General features: G+C 41.7%; 1 protein-coding gene across 5 annotated transcripts in view; it reads left to right on the top strand.

The window, feature by feature from the left end:
* The window catches only part of LOC127450492 (signal transducer and activator of transcription 5B-like), a 144107-nt gene that overhangs the window by 75780 nt on the left and 43528 nt on the right, over positions 1-24799 (top strand). For 3 of the 5 annotated variants that reach the window (XM_051714661.1, XM_051714659.1, XM_051714662.1), the window contains exon 2: positions 3115-3179. The exons of 1 other annotated variant lie outside the window; for it this stretch is intronic. The gene's annotated coding sequence lies outside the window, so the exon portion shown is untranslated. Of the gene's footprint in view, positions 1-3114; positions 3180-24253; positions 24358-24799 lie in introns of all 5 variants that reach the window. One more of the 5 variants, XM_051714660.1, reaches the window with a different exon arrangement.

Raw genomic sequence — 24799 nt, 5'->3', positions numbered from 1 at the left:
TTATGCTACAGAACTAGCTCCACTTTTGCTAGAAGTTTATACTGAATCATTAAAGAATGGAAAGCTTCCACCAACCATGACACAAGCCCGGATAAGTCTGATTCTTAAAAAGGACATAGATCCAAGCGAGTGTAAAAGTTACCGTCCAATTTCCCTGATCCAGTTAGATGTAAAAATTTTGTCAAAAATTCTGGCTAATCGATTAAGTAAAGTTATGACATCTCTTATACATATAGATCAGGTGGGGTTTATTCGAGGCCGTAGCTCTTCTGATAACATTAGGCGTCTCATCAATATCATGCGGTCAGTAGCGAATGATCAATCTCCGGTCACTGCCATCTCACTTGACGCCGAAAAGGCATTTGATATGGTAGAATGGGATTATCTTTTTAAGGTTTTGGAAATATTCGGGTTCGGGAGTACGTTTATTGGATGGATTAAGTTACTTTATAGACACCCAGTAGCGGCGGTACAAACAAATTTCAGATGGATTAATTTCAGATTATTTTACTCTGGAAAGGGGCACCCGGCAAGGTTGCCCTCTTTCCCCATTATTGTTCTGTCTTGACCTGGAACCATTAGCAGCCGCGATAAGAAAGGAGGATGATTTTCCAGGTGTGGTGGCGGGAGGTGTGGCGCATAAGCTTCTGCTTTGTGCAGATGATATTTTATTATTTGTCTCTGACCCCAGTAGATCTATGCCTTGCCTCCACAGAATTTTTAACTCCTTTTCTAAGTTTTCAGGATATAGAGTCAACTGGTCTAAATCCGAAGCTTTGGCTCTGACAGTGTACTGTCCAGTAACGGCTTTCCTGCCGGGTGCTTTCCAATGGCCCAAACAGGGCATTAAGTATTTGGGTATTTTATTTCCAGCAAATTTGTGTGATTTAGTTAGAGTTAATTTTGACCCCTTAATAAAATGGTTTTCGAGCAGTGTGGGCAGGTGGTCTTCATTACATTTATCTATGATTGGGAAGGTTAATGTTATTAAAATGAATTGTATTCCAAAATTCAATTACTTACTGCAGTCTCTCCCTGTAGATGTCCCCCTCTCTTATTTCAAGCAATTTGATAGCATAGCAAAGTCCTTCATTTGGAATGGTAAGCGTCCCAGGTTAAATTTCAATAAGTTACATAGGCCGATTGACAAGTTGGGTTAGGCCTACCCAAGAATTTGTTTTATTATTATGCATTCGGTCTTTGACATTTGGCTCATTGGTCGCTTCCACCTGAGAGAGCCCCTCCCTGGTTTTGTATTGAAAAGGAAGTTCTTGCCCCTATCTCGCACTGCAAAGCCTTTCGATTAAACTAGCCGGAGAGGATACGTCGCACCCCGTTATTTTGCATTTGCACTCGATATGGACAAAAGTGTCCAGAGTGTTTAATTCTGATGTTTATTTAAATGTAGCCTCGAGCATATGGCTGAACCCTAAACTATGTATTGATAAGTCCCCTTTCTGTTGGTCAGATTGGATTGTGAGGGGGGTTAATACACTTGGTGACCTATATGAGAGTGGGGTATTGAGACCTTTTGAAAATTTGGTTCAACATTTTGGCATTCCCAGATCTCAGTTTTATAAGTATTTACAGCTGCGCCACCTACTCTGCACTGTTTTTGGGTGTAGCACGCACCCCCCCAGTGAGTGTTTGTGTCGGGTGGGGGTGTTCGGGGGGAAGGGTTTAATTGTATATAATTTGATTCCACATTTTCTGCGATCTTTATGTAATTTGTTGAATGGAATCAATAAAAATTGTTAGTATCAGAATAAAAATAAAAAAAAGTGTTTGAAATTGATGACTTGGACCAAAAAATAAAGAAAAGCAGCCAATAAGTGCCCAACATAGATGAGAACTCCTTCAATACTGTTTAAAAAGCATCCCAGGGTGATACCTCAAGAAGTTGTTTGAGAAAATGTCAAGAGTACATGTCTGCAAATTCTAGGCAAAGGGTGACTACTTTGAAGATGCTAAAATATAACACAGTTTTGATTTATTTTGGATTTCGTTTAGTCACAACATAATTCCCATAGTTCCATTTATGTTATTCCATAGTTTTGATGACTTTACTATTATTCTAAAATGTGAAAAAAAAAAAAAAAATTATATATATATATATAATAAAGAATGAGTAAGTGTTTCAAAACCTTTGACTGGTAGTGTGTGTGTTATATTTTATATATATATAATTATTATTATTATTATTATTATTATTATTATTATTATTATTTTATTTATTTATTTTTTTAAGTTGTCAGAATTTTGATTTTGGAGAGCTAGGCCATAGTCTTAATTAATGGCTGAAATTCAGGCAGTTCATCTCAGTATTTAAAGGATCATTCCAAAACACTCTCATTCCTGTTTTTCTAAAGCTGTTTTGTAGGAAAAAAGCACATATTACAATTGTGATTAAGCATGATAATTAATTATGCATAGATTTAGTTATTCTCAAAAATGTTCCAAAAAGTCACCTACAGTAAATCTGACAAAACTTTTCTTTTTGAGGACATTGATGGGCATCTTCATTTAGACAAAATAAAAATAAAAAATTATTCTAAAATGCAAAAGGAGTCTCTGTCTTGAGTAATTATAAGTATATAATATATAAAAACAAAAATCTATGGTATGTCCCCATTTAGATCGCAGTGTGTGTCTCCGTGTGTGTGTGTGTGTGTGTGTGTGTGTGTGTTTGTGTGCGTGTATGTGGCCTCTCAGTTTCCTCATTCAGTAGCTGTGGGCTGTAAATGTGTGCCCAGTACCAGTAGATCAAAACTGAACACATTTCATCATTTCATGCGTCAAATGTCAGTGGAGACATCTCTCTCTCTCTCACTCAGTTTCTTTCTTTCGGTGGAAATAAGGACAGACTGAGAGGAAGTTACAGTCTTGCTGACCTTAACAAACTATTGTATTCTTGCCTTATGTGTACTTAAAGACCATAAAATGTTGCATTTTGAATGCAAGCTGTGAATTAATTATTTACTAAAAGACAGGAATGTCTTTGAATATCCACTCCTTGTTGGTTGGTACAGTGTTTTTCTTTGCTCAAAATTTTAAAAGATAAAAGACAACTTGCTCATAAAATTCACTCCCACTTTGTGTCTCTCTCACATACAGGTTTTCTGTGTTTCCTCTCCAGAAGTTCCTGTTCTTAGATGGTAACAGAGAGCTTAAGATAAGAGGTAAACCTTGTGAATTTCTGCATAATGTATGTGTGTGACTGGTAGCCTTGTTTATATGTTCTGTGATTACTGTTCTTGTTGTTGTTTATTTTGTTGTTGTAATTATTTTTATGCTGTATGTATGTATACTTTATGTTAGGGATGCACCGATACTGGTATCGGAATCTGGACCGATACCGCACTCATGTACTCGTACTTGTAAAAATGCTCCGATACCATAAACCAATACCATCTGACGTACAAATCTCATTACGTATACATTCAGCGCACAGATTAAAATCATGTCATGTCCTAGTGAGATTATTTAACAGCAAAAGCTGCAATTTAGTGAGATAAATATGTAGTTTGCACATGCAGCGTGGATGGGTTAATGAGTTATTGTTACTAGGCTACTCGCAAAGCTGTGTACACATTTTTAAAGACCCATGAAGTCAGAATTGGAGTTTTGTGGCTTTTAGTTCATATTGATTAGCTTTGATGCCATTTATATGATAGTGTACTTCATAAAGTTGACAAATTAACCTTTAGCAGATAAACACATTTAAAATGTACAGCCTTTCTCTTTCTAAGAAAGTGGACCAAAAATATCAATGACTCATGTTGCACTACACAGATTTTTGACAACGTGCACTCCTCAGTGCACCCCTCTCATCTGTAAGTCGGCATTGTACTTATTTAAATGCTTACAGCTATGAAAATTAAACATGCCTTTGTGATTTGTTTGTGCTGAGAGGATGAATTATGTACCTCCTCCCTGTGGAGGTTCAAAGTATTTGAGAAGACTGTACACGTAGGGTACTTCATTATTTTCTTAGCCTCCTCCACAGCTCTGTGGTCATAAAGGTCCTGAAGCTAAGAAAGGCTACATAACTTGCTTCCTTGATGCACAGCCTTGAAAACAAGGATGTTTTCATTAATCTGTGAGTCCAACATATTGTATGAGTCTAGAAAAGACAACATTAAGACACTTTCAATATTACAGTTGTACACTGATTTACATATATTGGAATTTACCTGTATGCTTCATAATACACATAGACTGCATTGTGATGGGTCGCAAGTCTGTTTTGACAGAGTTGTGAGAAAAAAGATTCTAAATGCAAAAAATAAAATGCAACTAACCATGTAATCAGGAAAAGTTAGAGTAGCAAAATAAATGGGCTTATCAACTTTTAAAAGGGAGGAGAAAATGCTTCTTATATCTTTTGTTGTTGCCTTTAAAGGCATCAACTAATCATCCAATCAAACTGAGCTGGTATTAATTTTTTTTTTTTTTTTTGGTACACATTTATCAGTCACATGGTAGTCCATGTTGACTAGATTAGGCAGATGCCAACATGGGCATGTTGTATCCTCAAAAAACCTTAACAGAATTATGCTAATTAATTAGAAAATATGACCCAGACTACATTAACTTTGCAACCCTGCATCCTCCTGCGTGGACTGTGTATTTTGTCTTCGCTATATGCTATGCATAATTTAATTTAATTGAAACTGATTGATCTCAGTTCAGGACAGTCTGAGCTGTCATTAACGGGTTAAACTTTTTACACACTATGTCGTGTGACAAAACAATATGGCGGCGATATTGATTTATCGCAAGCTATTAAACACAATGATCACAGACGTGGACTTGGGACAATTTTTCCATAGAAATCATATGTTCACTTTGCATTATCACATTGAGAATCAATGGGTGTATCCAAAAGCTGAAAAATTTTACTTTCAGAAGCTTTATATGGAGGTATGATGAAAATAAGGTGCATTTTGAACTGTTTTGAGACCAGTGCAGACAGACAGCACAGTGGAGGTTAAGTCATTCACTAAACAGGGAGCAAGGGAGCATCCTATAGCTTTCCTATTTAGCCAAGTTCTTTCACCCCAAACATTCGGTCAAAAGTTCATTTTCAGGCTGCAGATGATGGTTGGACCACTCAACGTAGTAGGCAGACATAGTACAATGGTAATCAGTACATGGAATCAGAATTTATCATGTTTAAATTTATTTTACCATGGTTGGTAGTGATTGGATGATGCTTGCTATTTCTTTGATTCAGAATTAATTATGCTAATTTATGTTTGGTCACTTTTGTTTGACAGTGCAAAGAGAGAAAAAAAAAATGTTTTTCAATTACAAATTTATATTGATTCAAAAATTCACAACAGAGAAAAACACAACACATACACATCGAACCAACATTTAAAATGTAACCCCCACTAATATCCCTCCCCAATCACCAACCCCACCCTGACCCCCAACAAACAGCCCTGTGGTCACATATAATAATACACACACACAAATAATAATAATAATAATAATAATAATAATAAACATACATAATTAAACTAAACTTCTCTCCCCCCATTCCCTCCCCGAGAGTCCCCCAAAAACGCTAAATAATTACCCCATTTCCTAACAAACAAGTCCCCAAACCCCAGCCTTCTACTTGCCACCTCCTTGAAAGCTGCCACCCTCCCCATTTCCACACACCACTCTGGAAATGATGGTGCTCCGTCCGACTTCCAACCCCTTAAAATAATTTGTCTGCCAATCAGAGCATGTGAGCGGAGCGAAGCGGTGATAGTTCCACCGCTCAGAGCCTCTCGCTCAACCCAGAATGCGCTTCGTGATATGCTGGTTTGGGAATCTGCAAAATAAGCTATAGGCCTGATGTTATGGAGCTCTAATATTGTTTTAGTGAAGTTGCAAACCTTATAACCTAAATAAATGCAAAGTATATATCAAAGCTATGAACGAGGAAATCGAAAGGGAGTGTGAAGAGACCGTGAGAATTAGCAGATATTCCTTTTGGAGTCGTACGTGTCACATTGCCAGAGAGCATGAGGATGTGCTACGCGATGTGGTGCAGCAAAAGGTGAGCTAGTAGACCACACTACTATTCGATAATAAATTAATAGATAAGTAATGTGTCTTGTTGTTTTGCCATCATGTTAGTGCAGCTGCCAGCTAGATGCAAGCCCGGTTCTGTGGAGGTGCGAACGTTAGAGCACCCTCAATTGAATATGTAAGATTAATAATACTGTTATTGGCAAAGCATTTTGCCTTGAAACACACACACAAAACTAATAAACATGTATGATCTTGCAGTGTCCTAATTTGCAGGCGGAGCATTCTGCTTTCATGCCTCTATTGTACAATTGAGCATTTGATTAATAAAGATTTCTGCTCTCGCATAGAGAATTTATATCCTCTTCCGACATTGCTTGCTGCATTAATGCACAGAGAAAAAAATCTATAAATGATTGTACATTAGAAATAAAACATTTCTTAAATGAAGGCAGTGTAATTTGTGAATTAAATAATTTTTATTTGTTTTAGGATCATTAAACATGATTTCATCTAATATACACTACCGGTCAAAAGTTTTGAAACACTTACTCATTCTTTATTATAATTTTTTATCACATTTTAGAATAATAGTGAAGTCATCAAAACTATGGAATAACATAAATGGAACAATGGGAATTATGTTGTGACTAAACAAAATCCAAAATAAATCAAAACTGTGTTATATTTTAGCACATGTACTCTTGACATTTTCTCAACCAACTTCTTGAGGTATCACACTGGGATGCTTTTCAAAAAGTATTGAAGGAGTTCCCATCTATGTTGGGCACTTATTGGCTGCTTTTCTTTATTATTTGGTCCAAGTCATCAATTTCAAACACTTTTTTTTTTACATTACATTTTAGTTTTATAATGAAATAAATTAATATGGTGGCACAATTATATTTTTGTCTACAAAACTAATTTCAAACATTTAAGCATATGCCTTCAGATCAAAAGATTTTTAAGATCATGAGAAACATTTCAGTCAAGCGTTTCAAAACTTTTGACCGGTAGTGTATATGTTGGACAAAATCTCGCTCTATGCAGGACAAATATTTTTTATTCGTAAAATCCATGGTTAAACCCTGCTGTATATATAAAGAGTGCATGCACAAGACATGATCATTTGATCATTTTGTCCAGATTCACTTTATAATGATTTAAAATATCAAGGAAAAACAAAGGGGGCACATGCTATCTACTAATATGATAATTATTATATAAATAACCACAGTCCTTTAAATTGCATATGATTCATACATATAAAATTGTAGAGAATATTAATAAAGCAACAACACTGAAAAAGAGAACAATTCACTGCTGTTTTCTGGATAACTTAATACACCCTTTAAAACTGAACACAAAATTAGGATGAGAATTTGCTCATTTTAATTTACAGATGCAAAGTCTGATAGCATTAAATCAGAAACATATTAATGTATCAAATCTGCAGTATAATCATTCTGTGGAGACAACTGAAAAACAATTATGAATTTCACTTTTACCAGCAATATTTTTCCTGGTACCAGTCCATGTTTTCATTATTGACATAAACGACTCGAACAAACTTTAAAGTTGAAAAGATTGTGGTGTTCTGGTTTGGTTTTACAACTCGGGTCCAGTTTAAACTGAAAAGCGCAAATTTGCGCATATGCGAGTTTCCGTGCCAACGCACGTGTTTTATCACTTGTAGAGTGAATAAAATAAAGGTAATTAGAACTGAAAACAAATGTTATGGCATTATTTAAAGATGTTTAATGACATATGTGCTAACAGAGAACAATTTGACTGATTACAAATGATAAAGTTCTGGTTGACCCGATTATCTAACAGCAGTTGTAAACCAGTCCAAAATAAACAGCAAGATTTTATATAATAAAACACAACAATACAATCACATAATTTCAGATGTATACATTACTAATCATTTGATAATTTAATAAATGTTGGCCTATAGTCTTTACAGTGCATCCGGAAAGTATTCACAGCGCTTCACTTTTTCCACATTTTGTTATGTTACAGCCTTATTCCAAAATGGATTCAATTCATTATTTTCCTCAAAATTCTACAAACAATACCCCATAATGACAACGTGAAAGTTTGTTTGAAATCTTTGCAAATTTATTAAAAATAAAAACGAAAAAAAAATCACATGTACGTAAGTATTCACAGCCTTTGCTCAGTACTTTGTTGAAGCACCTTTGGCACCAATTACAGCCTCAAGTCTTTTTGAGTATGATGCTACAAGCTTGGCACACCTAATTTTGGGCAGTTTCTCCCATTCTTCTTTGCAGGACCTCTCAAGCTCCATCAGGTTGTATGGGGAGCGTCGGTGCACAGCCATTTTCAGATCTCTCCAGAGATGTTCAACCGGGTTCAAGTCTGGGCTCTGGCTGGGCCACTCAAGGACATTCACAGAGTTGTCCCGGAGCCACTCCTTTGTTATCTTGGCTGTGTGCTTAGGGTCGTTGTCCTTTTGGAAAATGAACCTTCGCCCCAGTCTGAGGTCCAGAGCGCTCTGGAGCAGGTTTTCATCAAGGATGTCTCTGTACATTGCTGCATTCATCTTTCCCTCGATCCTGACTAGTCTCCCAGTTCCTGCTGCTGAAAAACATCCCCACAGCATGATGCTGCCACCACCATGCTTCACTGTAGGGATGGTATTGGCCAGGTGATGAGCGGTGCCTGGTTTCCTCCAGACATGACGCTTGCCATTCAAGCAAAAGAGTTCAATCTTTGTTTCTCATGGTCTGAGAGTCCTTCAGGTGCCTTTTGGCAAACTCCAGGTGGGCTGTCATGTGCCTTTTACTGAGGAGTGGCTTCCGTCTGGCCACTCTACCATACAGGCCTGATTGGTGGAGTGCTGCACAGATGGTTGTTCTTCTGGAAGGTTCTCCTCTCTCCACAGAGAAACGCTGGAGCTCTGTCAGAGTGACCATCGGGTTCTTGGTCACCTCCCTGACTAAGGCCCTTCTCCCCCGATCGCTCAGTTTGGCCGGGCGGCCAGCTCTAGGAAGAGTCCTGGTGGTTCCAAACTTCTTCCATTTACGGATGATGGAGGCCTCTGTGCTCATTGGGACCTTCAATGCTGCAGAAATTTTTCTGTACCCTTCCCCAGATCTGTGCCTCGATACAATCCTGTCTCGGAGGTCTACAGACAATTCCTAGGACTTCATGGCTTGGTTTGTGCTCTGACATGCACTGTTAACTGTGGGACCTTATATAGACAGGTGTGTGCCTTTCCAAATCATGTCCAATCAACCGAATTTACCACAGGTGGACTCCAATCAAGTTGCAGAAACATCTCAAGGATGATAAGTGGAAACAGGATGCACTTGAGCTCAATTTTGAGTGTCATGGCAAAGGCTGTGAATACTTATGTACATGTGATTTTTTTCATTTTTTATTTTTAATAAATTTGCAAAGATTTCAAACAAACTTGTCATTATGGGGTATTGTTTGTGGAATTTTGAGGAAAATAATGAATTTAATCCATTTTGGAAAAAGGCTGTAACATAACAAAATGTGGAAAAAGTGAAGCACTGTGAATACTTTCCGGATGCACTGTAGTTCACCCAGAGGGGCTCTCAGCCCATGTAGGCAAAGGGGCAGTTGCTTGGGCCACTGTAGCTACCCCCTGTGTGCGTGCTTGGAACCAAGTATACAACAGAGAAATGTAACATCGGAGCGGGATTTGAGCAAACGCTTTTTTACCGGTGAGCGGTACTTGAGCGGAGCATCAGCTTGGGCCGTGAGCGGAGCGCACGTGCATGGAGCGGGTTATTGAGCGGAGTGTCACACCGCTCCGCTTCGCTCACATGCTCTGCTGCCAATCATGATACTGGTCAGAAACCAATCTTTTGTATGTTTATCCCCCAAATTTATGACTGCCCCATCACCCAAAATACAGAGTCTGGGGCAAAGTAAAATTTGAGTGCCCAAAACATCACACATACAACTCTGAACCTTCAACCAAAATTCTTGGATCTTAACACACCCCCAAAAGACATGAGTTGTGTTTCCATCTTCTGATTGGCATCGCCAGCAGGTGGGTGTGTCTTTAAGGCCAAGCCTATACAATCTAGAGGGGGTCCAACAGAATTTATGTAAAATCTTGAATTGCATAAGGTGAGCCCTTCCATCTCTAGATGCAGACTTGACATTTTTTAGAATCCTATCCCACACTCCCTCCTCCAATACCAAATTTAAATCTTTCTCCCATAATCTCTTAAGAGAAGTTGAAGCTCCATCCTCTAGACTCTGAATTAACAGGGAGTAATACTCATGACCTTTTCCAAAAGCAGTAATCACCTCTCCCTGAGTATCTGCCGCTTTAGGGGTGTGTGTGCTACTCCCAAAAACAATACGGAGCAGGTGGTGCAGCTGTAAATACCTATAGAACTTAGATCTGGGAATCCCAAAATGTTGAACCAAATTTTCAAAAGATCTCAACACGCCACTCTCATTCAGGTCACAGTGTGTAGTAACCCCCATCACAATCCACTCTGACCAGCAGAAACGGGACTTATTAATACATAATTTAGGGTTCAGCTTGAGGCAACATTTAAATAAATGTCTGAATTAAACACTCTGGACACTTTTGTCCATACAGATTGCAAATGCGAGATAACGGGGTGCAACTTAACTTCTCCAATTAGTTTGATAGAAAGGCTTTGCACTGGCAAAACAGGGGCAAGAACTTCCTGTTCAATACAAAACCAGGGAGGGTCTCTTTCAGGAAGAAGCATCCAATGAGCCAAATGTCTGAGACCGAATGCATAATAATAAAACAAAATCTTGGGTAGGCCTAGCCCACCTTTGTCAGTCAGCCTATGTAAAATGCAATCTAGGATGCTTACCATTCCAAATGAAGGACTTCGCTATGCTATCAAATTGCTTGAAATAAGAGAGGGGGACATCTACAGGGAGAGATCGTAACAGGTAGTTAAATTTTGGAATACAATTCATTTTAATAACATTAACCTTCCCAATCATAGATAAATGTAATGAAGCCCACCTGCCCACATTGTTTGAAAACCTTTTTATTAAGGGGTCAAAATTAACTAACTAAATCAGACAAATTTGCTGGGAATATAATGCCCAAATACTTAATGCCCTGTTTGGGTCACTGGAAGGCATCCGGCTGGAAAGCCGTTAATAGGCAGTACACTGTCAGAGCCAAAGCTTCGGATTTAGACCAATTGACTCTGTATCCCGAGAAAAGGAATTAATAATTCTATGGAGGCAAGGCATAGATCTAATTGGTTCAGAGACTAATAATAAAATATCATCAGCGTAAAGCAAAAGCTTACGCGCCACACCTCCTGCCACCACCCCTGGAAAATCATCCTCCTTTCTTATCACGGCTGCTAATGGTTCCAGGGCAAGACAGAACAATAATGGGGATAGAGGGCAACCCTGCCGGGTGCCCCTATCCAGAGTAAAATAATCTGAAATGAATCCATTTGTTTGTACCGCAGCTACCGGGTGTCTATAAAGTAACTTAATCCATCCAATAAAAGTATTCCCGAACCCGTATATTTCCAAAATCTTAAAAAGATAATCCCATTCTGCCATATCAAATGCCTTTTTGGTGTCAAGTGAGATGGCAGCGACCGGAGTCTGATCATTCGCTACTGACCACATGATATTGATGAAACGCCTAATGTTATCAGAAGAGCTGCGGCCCTGAATAAACCCCATCTGATCTATATGTAGAAAAGATGTCATAACTTTACTTAATTGGTTAGCCAGTATTTTTGACAATATTTTTACGTCTAGCTGGATCAGGGAAATTGGACGGTGACTCTTACACTCACTTGGATCTTTGTTCTTTTTAAGAATCAGACTGATCCGGGCTTGTGTCATGGTTGGCGGAAACTTTCCATTCTTTAATGATTCCATATAAACTTCTAACAAAAGTGGAGCCAATTCTGTAGCATAAGATCTAAAAAAATTCAGCAGCAAAACCATCTGGCCCTGGAGACTTGCCTGTAGGCAAGGCCTTAATTACCTCGCCAAGCTCCTCCAAGGTTATCTCAGAATCAAGATAATTTTTTTGCTCATTCGTCAATTTAGGGAGTTCTAATGGTTCCACAACGTTTCTAATGTCTTCATCAGTAGACGAAGATGTGGAACTATACAGATCAAGATAGAATTCTTTAAAAGCATTATTAATATCAATGACTGAGGGAAATATTTTCACCACCAGCAGATTTCACTGAGGTAATAGTAGAAAAAGACTCTCTCTGCTTTATATATCTAGCCAAAAGCTTCCCTGCTTTGTCCCCATCTCAAAATATGCCTGCCCTGAATAGCCAAAACTCCACCTTCCGTGACAAAATAGTATTATATCTGTATTTCAATCGAGTCAATTCTCTGAGGCCATCAGATGACACTTTAGCTCTGCCTCGGCACTTTTAATATTCCCGAGTTCCCGTGCTTTGGATTTTTTGGTAAATGAGGCATACTGTATGATCTGACCCCTAAGAACCACCTTAAGTGCCTCCCAAGCCACGTCCACAGAGGATACTAAGGTCCAGTTGGTCTCCATATAGACATTGATTTCAGCCTTTAGCATTTGTTGGAATTCAGGATTTTGCAAAAGGGATATATTAAAGCGCCAACTATATGATTTTCTTTTCTCCATATGTGGCAACACCTCTAAACTCACCAGGGAGTGATCTGAGACTAAAATGTTTCCAATTGCGCAATCAACAACAGATGAAATGAGGGACTTCAATATAAAAAACAAATCTGTTCTAGAATAAATCTTGTTGACTGATGAAAAAATGTATAGTCCCTACCAGATGGGTTCAAAAGTCTCCAAATATCTGTAAGACCAAGATTTTTACACAGATTAAAGTCTCCTCCCAATATTATATCAATATTATAAGGGGTGCCAGTGGCTTGCAACATCCCTTCAAGATCTATAAAAAAGCCCTGTTCATCAGTGTTTGGTGCGTAAATATTAGCCAGATCCAACCTTTGCCCCTGAATTTCAGCTAAAACTATAATGACTCTTCTGAATTTATCTTTAATCTGTTTGAGGCATTTGAATTGTAGATGTTTACCTATCATTGTAATGACTCCCCTGCTCTTACTTGGGCCAGCACTAAAGAAAACATGTCCATCCCATATCTTCCCAAATTTTTCCGCTTCCTGCGGGAAAATATGCGTTTCTTGAAGAAACACTATATCATATTTTTTACATTTAAGTAAAGAAATAACTTCTTTTTATGGGGTGCTCCAACCCATCCACATTCCACGTGGAGAGAGACAATCCACTCATAATAACATTTGACATTTTGACAAACGAGAAAAATAGATTGTGTGTCAAAAACAAAATTATAAAGACCACATTCCAACATTAGAGCAACAAAAAATAAATAAACAACACAGAAAAAATAAAAACATGCGCATTAACCCCGCGCACGACAGTGCCAACTGGCGTCCATCCCTCTAAACTCAGACAGTCCATGTACGCCTACGATAGCCCCCATGACAACTTTGCCGTCAGATTGCTCGAGTCTGGTGTTTCAATAAAAATTATGAGACAGAATTACACAACAGAAAATGATCTATAAAACAAACTCCAGCCAATATGAACATGTAGAATCATCCACATAACCGTCCTGAAGGTGTGTTTCTCCACAAAACAAACTCCAGCTGCTAGCGGAACCAGCACAAAAAAAAAAAAAAAGGCCATTCAGTTTCCTCGGACAGTCAAACGAATGTTCAGTGAGCAGGCCCATTCGGCCGTTACATGAGTGGAACAGATGCCCTAATCACTCTAATGATTTGCAAGAAATATTCCACAAAACAAACTCTGTCCAATAGGAGGCACAAGCATAAAGAAACATGCAGATACATCCACAAACTGTCCCGAAGGAGTGTTATTCCACAAAACAAACTCCAGCCACTAGGCGGAACCAACACCAAAAGAAACAAAGAAGGTGCCCAGCTTCCTCGGAATGTTCAGTGAGTCAGGTCCTCTCAGCTGTATCAAGAATCAATCATGTTTCTCTCTTGTCAAAAGTCTGGGAACAAGAAAATGCTGTGGTTCTTCCAAGAAAGCCTTCCTTTACTCCTCGCCTTGTGTAACACAAGATCGTTATCGGATGATCTCAGAAATTTAGCCAGAATTGATGGGGGCCTGTCTCCTTCTACGGATCTCTGAGCCGGAACCCTGTGAACTCGCTCAATTTCCAGCTTATAGCCTGTTATGTTGAGCAGACTCAGGAAGAGCTCGTCTAGAAATTTCACCATATCTCTGCCTTCTTCATTCTCAGGATTTCCAACAATTCGGACATTGTTTCGCCGATTACGATTCTCCATATCATCCGACTTTTCCCAAATGCGTTCCAAGTCCACTTTGGCCGCTAGCGGATTAGCAGCTAATTCCCTCTCCGATGACTCCAGATAATCGATCTGTTTCTCGACGTACCCCATTCTTGTAACCAACTTAGAGAACTTTGTCTCCATGGCGATCAATGTATTACAGCAAGATCCTCCAAATCAGCAATGACCTTCGCCAGCATTGCCGACATGCTCGACAGTTGACACTGAATCTCTCCCACCACACCGTCCAAACTGAGTCCCTGGTCTGCGCCCCTGTCAGGGGTGTCAGCTTGAGCACGTAAGTGTCTTTTAGTGTCTCCTGAGCCTGAGGATTTCTAATTCTTTGACATATTGTCTTCATAGAACAGTTATGGAACAGGGTGTATCAAATCTCACCAGTTTATGACACAAAAAGTATTAAGAACTAGCAAAGTGTGCAGAGCTCGTCGTTCACACGTCCGACACTTGCATGGTGCCACGCGACTCCTGCAAAGAGAGAACATTGAGATTTTGTTTCCAAAGTAAAAAACCACCCAAAAAAAGTTTTTTTTGCAAATTGTTATTTGTATCATTTTTTATTTGTGCTTTTCCCAATCCCTGTGCTTGAAGTAGAAGAAAAAGTAAAGTAAATAAACTGAACTGGGGACAAGTTTTTTTTCTTTTTTTTTTTCCTATTTATCTTACCTAACACTTTTATTGTAACTAACATGTTAACATGAAATACAAAACTGTTAATAATACGCATTTATTTACATTAAAATTGTATTTAATTACATTAAAAGAGATGTTTAAATAACATTTTCAAGGTCTGGCTGTAAATTCCTTCTTAAGATCTGGCTGAAGAACACATATGACCTCACACCCTCAACTAACAACTAGGTTTTGAATAACTTTACTTTGAAAAATAAAAAAATACAATTAAGGATTATTATTTATGAAAACTGAGAAAGAATATTTAGATCTGCTTAAGTGTGTATCTTTGACAATATCAACACACATAAGAGAACAGTGGCAATCTAATCAGAACTCTCTTTTTACACAAAATAAATGTAGCCAAAAACTGAAAAAGAGCTTTATGTCTGTTCTTCCTTTTTTATTATCCTCCCATTCAATTAGGGCAAAATTTGTCTTCCTAGTCCTGTACTCATTAATTTGCACACAGGAGCCAGATCATTAGAAAAAGTAAACAAACTGATTTGATGATGTTCGCGATTGAAAAATCTGACACACATCTGTATGTAGAACGAAACACTTCAGGATATATGCATAGGCAGGTTCAGTGACACTTCACAATCTTTTTGCGAGCACTACAGAAAAGAATGGGGAATAAAAAGCTAATTTTCTTGTGCATTTTCTTTGAAGGTTCGATTTTCATCATTGATTTGCCTTTTTGTGAAAAAAGGTTGTGCATATGATCTGACATAACTTCTATTACAGCTTTGAATTTTTTTTTAAGTCCATAGTCTTGCCCCAGCAGCGAAACAGTTTGCATAAATAGATTTGTGTGAATAAGACATGATAAAATGTGCTCACCAAAAGTTGCTGGTTCATGATTTGGAGAAGAGTGCAACTGAACTATGTCCAGACAAGCTTAAATACATGTGCTCCTCCAGAACTGCATAACGGATAGCTTGACGAGCACCGATGCTGTTGCACGTGTTGAGTGTTGTTAAACTCACCGCTGAGTTTTGCGCAGAGAGCATTCGGATTTTTACCGCAATTTTATCAAAATCATTTGGAAGGTCAGATAAAAGTGATTGGCAGGCCGCATCAAATCACTGACATACATTAAATAAAGACATTGTACCAGGAGACTCTGAGAAGTGGTGGTATGCAAGAAAAACTGCCGGTACTCCATAGACTTGGGGACAAGTCGACTACCCAAAGATAGAGACAGGCTTAACCCAGTCGTGGCCTCTTTTCCCCTTCTCTTTTTCCACTCTCTAAAAAAAAGGGGGATTATCCGACTGGGCCGCCAGGTCTAGTCGGGGGGTGTCCCTCCCAAGGCGAGGACACCGCGGAGACCACACCTCGCCCCAAGAGAGGGGGGGATATTTAAGTGGAAGAATATGTCACATGGTCTTTCCAACCATGTGGAGAGCCTTCAAGGTAGATCCTGCCCAATGGGGGAGTAGTTACTACAAACATGGAGACTGGGGCAGAGGGACTCTGCCCATGGAAACAAATTAGTGGAAGATATAGATCGCATGGGGTTAGCCTTACAGGGAACCGCCACATGCGGAGCACCTACCCCAGAACTGGGCTATTAGTTAGCGTGTGTACTGGGACGGCAGCGAGTCTCTCCGAAAACTCGACTGCCACAGGGCTCGGAGGAAGTCAACCAGGGAACAAATTTTGTGAACACTACTGGGAATTAACAGCGCACGTCTTCAGCTCAAAAGGAGGTGGAAGGCGCTATGTGCAAGCGATACACCCGGCCGGCTATCCCGGGCTTATCCGCTTGTTGTGTGCCACTACCTGGGACAAAACCGGTTCCACCCGGAGGTTGTAGAACCTTGCAAAGCTGTTGGGTGTTGCCCAGCCCGCTGCTCTGCAAATGTCTGTTAGAGAGGCACCCCTGGCCAAGGCCCAAGAAGCCGCTACACCACGGGTAGAATGGGCATGTAGCCCTACCGGGGGCGGCAGGTTTTGGGCGAGATATGCCATAGTTATGGTGGATGGTGCCCCTTCCCTGAGAAAGAAGGTTCTTCCTCAGGGGAATTTTGCCAGGGGGGAGCTGTCGCGAGGAGCGTGAGGTCCGAGCACCACGTCTGGGCGGGCCAGTAGGGTGCTTACCAGGACGACCTTCTCCTCGTCCTCCCTGACCTTGCACAGGGTCTGTGTAAGCAGGCTCACTGGGGGAAAATGCATATTTGCGAATGCCAGGGGGCCAGCTGTGTGCCAGTACGTCTATGCCGAGAGAGGCCTCGGTCAGGGCGTACCAGAGCGGGCAGTGGGGAGGATTCTTGGGAGGCGAACAGGTGCACCTGTGCCTGTCGAATCGACTCCAAATCAGCTGGACCACCTGAAGGTGGAGTCTCCACTCTCCCCTGAGGGTAACCTGTTGTGACAGTGCGTCCGCCGTAGTGTTGAGGTTGCCCGGGATGTGAGTGGCTTGCAGCGACTTGAGGTGCTGCTGACTCCAGAGGAGGAGACGGCGGGCGAGTTGTGACATACAACGAGAGCGCAAACCACCTTGGCGGTTGACATGCTACCATTGTCGTGTTGTCTGTCTGAACTAACACGTGCTTGCCCTGGATCAACGGCCGAAACCTCCGCAGGGCGAGCAGAATTGCCAACAACTCGAGGCAGTTGATCTGCCAACACAGCCGCGGACCCATCCAGAGGCCGGTGGCTGCGTGCCCATTGCAAACGGCGCCCCAGCCCATTTTGGAGGCGTCTGTCATGACCACGACGCGCCTGGGGACCAGTGCTAGAGGAACACCTGCTCGTAGAAAAGAGAGGTCGGTCCAAGGGCTGAAAAGACGGTGACAGACCAACGTAATGGCCACGCGGTGTCCCGTGGCGCCATGCCCGTCTCGGGACTCGAGTCTGGAGCCAGTGCTGAAGCGGCCTCATATGCATCAACCCGAGCGGGGTGGCCACCGCCGAGGATGCCATATGCCCCAGGAGCCTCTGAAAAAGTTTCAGTGGAACCGCTGTTTTCTGTCTGAACGCCTTCAAACAGGCCAGCACCGACTGGGCGCGATCGTTCGTAAGGCGCGCCGTCAAGGAGACTGGGTCCAACTCCAAACCGAGAAAAGAGATGCTCTGAACCGGGAGGAGCTTGCTCTTTTCCCAGTTGACCTGAAGCCCTAGTCGGCTGAGATGTGAGAGCACCAGGTCCCTGTGTGCACACAACACATCTCGAGAGTGAGCTAAGATTAGACAGTCGTTGAGATAGTTGAGAATGCGAATGCCCACCTCCCTTAACGGGGCAAGGGCAGCCTCTGCGATCTTCGTAAAGACGCAAGGAGACAGGGACAGGCCGAAAGGGAGGACTTTGTACTGATACGCCTGACCCTCGAACACGAACCGCAGGAAGGGTCTGTGTCGAGGAAGGATCGAGACGTGAAAGTACGCATCCTTCATGTCTACTGCCGCGAACCAATCTTGATGCCGGACACTCGCTAGAATGTGTCTTTGCATCAGCATCTTGAACGGGAGTCTGTGTAAAGCCCGGTTCAGTACTCGCAGGTCCAAGATTGGCCGCAACCCACCGCCTTTTTTTGGTACAATGAAGTAGGGGCTGTAAAACCCTTTCTTCATCTCGGCTGGAGGGACAGGTTCTATCACGTCCTTCCGTAGGAGGGTAGCAATCTCCGCGCAAGGTAGCAGCGTTTTCGTCTTTCACCAAGGTGAAGTGGACACCGCTGAACCTGGGCGGATGCCCGGCGAAGTGAATCGCGCAGCCGACCGGACCAGCCCTTGTGACGGATTGGAAGGCGCAAGCCGATGCGTCCAAGTTCCGCGCAAGGGGGACCAAAGGGACAACATCATCGGATGTACCGGCAGGTGGGGCCTCGCGGCGGGGCGGAGCACGAGGTGCCACACCACGTCGGATTTGTGCCACAGCTGGGCGCTCAGGGCGGGAGACCGCCGCTAGAGCGCCAACCTGCCAAATGGAGTGGTAGACGGTGGTCGTGATGCCAGCCATACACACCGGATACGTGACCCAGGGAACAAGGAAACCACTCTTACTGAGCTCTTGAGTACTGCAGCCACTTGGGCATGCAGCGCAATTAAATGCAAAAGGTAACAAAAAGATGAAGATCTGCTTACCAGCTCCAGAGCAGTGTTCGTTGTCCCTGGGTCACCCGTCTCAAGGGTGCTTTGAAGCCTTTCACGGGTTCTGGGCGGCCGCGAGATGGGCGGCGTCTGCTTCCTGCGGTGGGCTCCACACCGGGGCAGGATATGCCGGCTAGCATCCATCTACTGCTCTACCATCGAGAACTGCTGGGCAAAGTCCTCGACGGTGTCGCCGAATAGACCCACCTGGGAAATGGGGGCAGCAAGGAATCATGTCTTGTCGGCCTCACCCATCTCGACCAGGTTGATCCAAATGTGGCACTCCTGGACCACTAGTGTGGCCATCATCCGCCCGAGAGACCACGCCGTGACCTCCGTCGCTCGGAGAGCGAGGTCGGTCACCAAGCGCAGTTCCTGCATCAATCCCGGGGCGGAACTAACCTCGTGCAGTTCCTTTAGCGCCTTGGCGGACTTGCAGGAGAGCCATGGCGTGCAGGGCAGAGGCGGCTTGTCCAGCGGCACCGTAGGCCTTGGCCCTCAGAGACGACGTAAACCTACAGGCCTTGGACGGGGGCTTTGGGCACCCGCGTCAGGTGGCGGCGCTCTGCGGGCATAGGTGCACCACGAGCGCCTTTATCCACCGGGGGATTGCCGAATAACCCTTGGTCGCCCCGCCATCGAGGGTAGTGAGAGCGGGGAAGCTGAAAAGATCGGGAACGGGCAGTAAAAAGTGCCTCCCACGACCTTGTCAGCTCCTCATGCACTTCTGGGAAGAAAGGAACGGGGGCGGGACGTGGCTTTGAGCAGCGCCGCGAGCCCAGGAACCAATCACCGAGCCGCGAGGGTTCAGGGAAGAGCGGTGAAATCCACTCTAACCGACGCTCGCGGCTGCCCGGGATAGCATGTCGTCATCTCCGCGTCAGCCTGTGACTGGGCGATCAACCCCGAAGGGAGGAGCCCAGCTGAGGCTTCCGACTGGACGAGCCCGCTCTGCGATGCTGCACTCGAGAGCTCATCACTTTCGCGGGCTCCGAATAAGAGGTCGAACTCGCCGTGAGACGAGCCGGCGGACTCACCCGGAAGCCCGATCGGGAATTGGGGAATGGGGGGTCCACGGGGGGATACCCGGCGGAGGCGGTCCCATTGGGGTCCCCAAATCGCCCCCAGTGCTAGCCGCGTTGGCCTCAAACCCGTGGGTAAAAGGGCCGAGGCGGGAGCCTCTGGGGTGGCTCGCTTTCTTACGAAGGCGAGCCGCGACCGCAACGTTGCCATGGACATATTCTTGCAATGAGAACATGACCATCCACGAACGCTGTCTCCGCGTGAGCAGTGCCCAGACACGAAAGACAGTGATCGTGACCGTTAGAAGGCGAGAGATAACGAGCACAACCAGGAATAACACACAATCGGAAAAGCATCTTTAAAAAGACGCGTCTTTAAAAAGATGTTCCATGTGTGTGCTCTTTTAGAGAAATATATACTCTTTTAGAGGGGAAAAATGCTCTTTCAGAAAATATACTCTCTAGTTTTTCTGCCGAAGCGCCCAGGGGCATTCTCTGCAGTGCACCAGTGCAGAGGAGGGAGAAGCCGCTGAAATGCGCCGTCAGATCCAGCAGAGGTGAATGAACAGTAGTATTCAGCTCAGTGAGCATGACCGTTCGGCTCTGAAGAGAAAATCTGAATGAGTGGTTGTATACCAGCTCCTTTTATACCCGTATGTTCGGCATGCAAATACCACTCGCCAATTTTCATTGGCCTTTTATCAAAGACCAGAGGTGTCTCGGGCTCCCAAGAGTGACCCCTAGTGTCACTACATCGACACCAACGTCGAGTGAGTGACAGATAGGGAACCAGAATTTAATTGACTTTACCAGAATTGACTTATATATGAAATATATTGTTTTTAAAATACTACAGGAAAAAATACCTAAGATTGAATTAGAATTGACATGAAATATAAGGACTTGATCAGAATTGACTTGACTAGAATTGACTTTATATTGACTCGACGTTACTCAACCAGAATTGAATTGAATTGAATATATTGAATTACACTGAACTAAATTTAATTGAGATAGCAATAAAGAGAAAAATGTAAAGAGGAGGCCAAGTATTAAGTGTGAGGTGTGCAAAAAAGTGTTAATGGGTACAGAGTCCCATCATAAGATCAGATGACTTCTCTGACCTGATTTCTGCAAGAGTCATTCAAGAGTCATTTGTCATTTCTGCAACAGTCAAAATCACATCAGACATCAGTCTCCTTCATCCATCACATCAACTGGAAACAAGTGTTTGTCTTTGTGGTTAGTTGAATGGCAATGAGTGGCTTTTGTGTCTGCCATTTTTTTTTTTTTTTTTTTTTTTTTTTTTTTGTAAGTGTAGTATTTGTGTATGTGTGGTAAGCTAACTGGAAATCTGTTGTTTTTTTGTCACTGTATATATGTATGTCTATTCAGTGACACTGCTTGGAAACACACACATGCTCACACATACGCACACACACAAACAGTGTAATGGGACAGGAAGTGGCGGGCTGTGAACTCCCTTCTAAGTTAAGAGTAAGCTTATAAACTTTTAAAAAGGAGGAGAAAACACTTCCCATATAATTTGTTGTTGTCATAAAAAGCTGTGTGTCCAATGAAACTTCAGTATTTTGTCAAAGTCATGTCACTTGGTAATATAGCTAATGCTAATACAGTGTTTTTCCATATGTTAAGCTGGTAAATCACGCTTCAGCTTGTTTATTTAGAAAATTGTAAATTTCCCTATTTATTAGGAATATCCTGTCTGTTCATGTTAATAATTTTACATGTTGGGCCTAATCAGTTCATAGTGCTCATTCGTACATTTCAATGTTTGATTTTAAGGACATTTTTGTTTACTTTTAGCATGATAAACAGTTTTGGTATTGTGTTTGGTTGCAACTTGATGGCCAATGTAAAATGAAGCAAAACCAGCTGAGAACCACTGAAATGTAGCACAATTCTGTTAAATTACAGGACAGGTAGCTGAGAATACACAGCACCTGATAAACTTGCTTTAACAAGAAGAAGATTTTATAATTGCAGCTCCATTCATTCACTTAATGGACACTGTACAGTACCCTGTATGTACTCTTAAAGGCCTCTATAAATGTATTCTTTACATTAGTGAGTGCTGTCTGATAGTCTGATGCACAGTGATCCAGAAAAGTGTGATTTCAAAGTATGAGAAAAAATTATTTCTACATAGTGTTGTCAGAAGTCCTGTAATTTAGTGCCAAGTCGATACTAAAATAAAAAGGATATAACGATACCAGTGTTTCTGCGGGGACTCAATTTGGTTCCTGGGCACTGTGTGACAGACGGCTGCGGCTTATGTACTCTATATTGCCGAATGACACTATATTTCTATATTATTCTTTGCAGTTTTATTAGTTGTTCTGAGTGGTGAGGCATATTGAAAAAAGAAAAGTTAAAATACACTCAGAAAACTAAGAAGTGGTCCAGAAGCTGCTCTATGACTATTGTGCCCTTGCTGTGAACTAGGCATCTAAGCTCAGGTTCCTCCATGAGGACTGTCCCTGTAATGGGTGTAATGTCCTGCACTTTGGATAAAAGCATTGGCAGAATGACAACCTTCTATACTTAAATTATACTCATTAATATGAAGTTGAATGTGGTAGTCAACATATATTTAATTAAATAACAAATGGAAATTGAAAAAAAAAAAAAAAAAATGGATTACAGAAATAATACCAGTGTTAAATGTATTGAATACCATTGGAAATGCATAAAGGTCCTATACAACCCACATACTGTATGCATTCTAGGGGTAGTGATGCAAATTCTCTTATAATTGAAAAAATATTCAACTGAATAAAAAAAAGTCATTTCACATGATGACCTTAATTGAGGAATACCTGGAGTGGCAGATCAAAAGACCATTTTATTTGAAAATTATGTTTAAAAAACTAAACGCTGGGTCATTTTTGACCCACATTTGTATTCTGGGGCTAATCAAATAAAAATAGTTATATGTCCTAGTGTGATTATTTAACTGTGTCATTATTAAACTGCCGATTTAATTAAATAAATACAGTCTGCATGTGCTGTGTGCTTCAGCACACACGTGAATATGTGAAGCCACGTATACGCTGAAAACACAGACTGATCACTACACCACATTTTATAAGCATCACTGTGCTTGTTGTAGTAGATGACAGAAGACAGCAGCACATTTACTGTAAAGTGAGTAGCGCCTGCAAACTATATATTCATATAATTAAATCGCAGCAGATTAGGCTTTAATAATCACACTTGTCCATATAACCAATGTCTTAACCAGAGGTGTGAAACTAAAATCAAAAATGCATAACGGATATGCCTTCACCTCAAAATAAAAGTTAAATTCAAAATAAAAGCTTGACGGGAGAATTTAAGAAATCAAGACAGAAATATATAAACACTGTGTAGTACAATGTAGTATTTACTGTAATAATAATAATAATAATTAAAGGGGTCATGCCATGAGGAATCAAATTTTCCTTGATATTTTGTCATATATGTGGTCTTTCTACTATAAAAACATACTGTAATTTCCAGAACTCATAACTTAATCCCCAATGCGATAAAAGCATTTATTGAAACCAAGCTGCCGAAACGCCCCATTCTCAACTTCCGCGACTTCCCTACGTCACTTGGGGTACTCATTTATCAAGACGGCCTCTAAAGCAACAACATCAATGCCTATTTTAAAATCATCGCACTCATGGCCCCGCCCACTGGTGCTCATTTGGCTCGTAAACAGAGACAGAAAGAAGGACAAAAGGCCTACTGTCTGTGGCCTAACTACTCCTGAACACAAAAGGGGATCCATCTGGACTGTTTTTAATTATTTTTGTATACAAACATGTACTACACAGACGTCTTTGACTGTTGTCACCTCTCTGGCACGCTTTTAAAAGACGCTGTGTCAAGTTTCAACTCTGAAGAGAGGATGCCTTTCATCAGCTGCTGTGGCTCCTGTTGTTTTGTTGCTTAAACTGCTCAACAAACTGTTCTTTCGCCTATCAGCGTTATTTTTAATTGTTGGTGTATGTAAGCACGCACTAGATGGACATCTTTTGACTTGTTTCCGGCGATGTGCACCTCAGTACAGGATGATCAACTGGATGCGTGCGTCTTGTGAAGCAGTTAAAAACGAGTCTTTACCAAGGATATGGGGCAGTTAAAAACACTATTGGACCCGATCAAAAACGTAAGTAAACAGTTCCATTCATTAATATTTCAAATGTCATGAATGTTTATGATGCTGACACGCTGTCTTCACCAGACGCGTCCGTTGATGCGACGCAATGCAACGGATTGAGGCTGTCTAAACCAGGCGTGTCCATTGACGTAATGCAATGGCTTGAGGCTGTCTACACCGGGCACATTGACACAAACTTTCTGAAACGTTTCTTTGTGTTGTTGGCAGTGGTAGCACCAGTGCAAAAATGGAACGGGACACATGTTTACTGTTGGTGTGATGTGCTGCAACAGATGCTTCCATGGTAGACAGCGTCATTGATTATAGCGTCCGGTGTAGACAGGGTGTGAGTGTTACCAGTTGTGCTTGAGATGAATAGTGTAATATATTCTGATGTTGGATGTGTGTTATGTGTAAACCGTGAAATGTACATTTCTAATGTTTTGGTGCT

The sequence above is a fragment of the Myxocyprinus asiaticus genome, chromosome 13, assembly GCF_019703515.2.
Source record: "Myxocyprinus asiaticus isolate MX2 ecotype Aquarium Trade chromosome 13, UBuf_Myxa_2, whole genome shotgun sequence".
Classification (NCBI taxonomy): domain Eukaryota; kingdom Metazoa; phylum Chordata; class Actinopteri; order Cypriniformes; family Catostomidae; genus Myxocyprinus; species Myxocyprinus asiaticus.
This window is presented reverse-complemented; position numbering and strand designations above follow the sequence as displayed.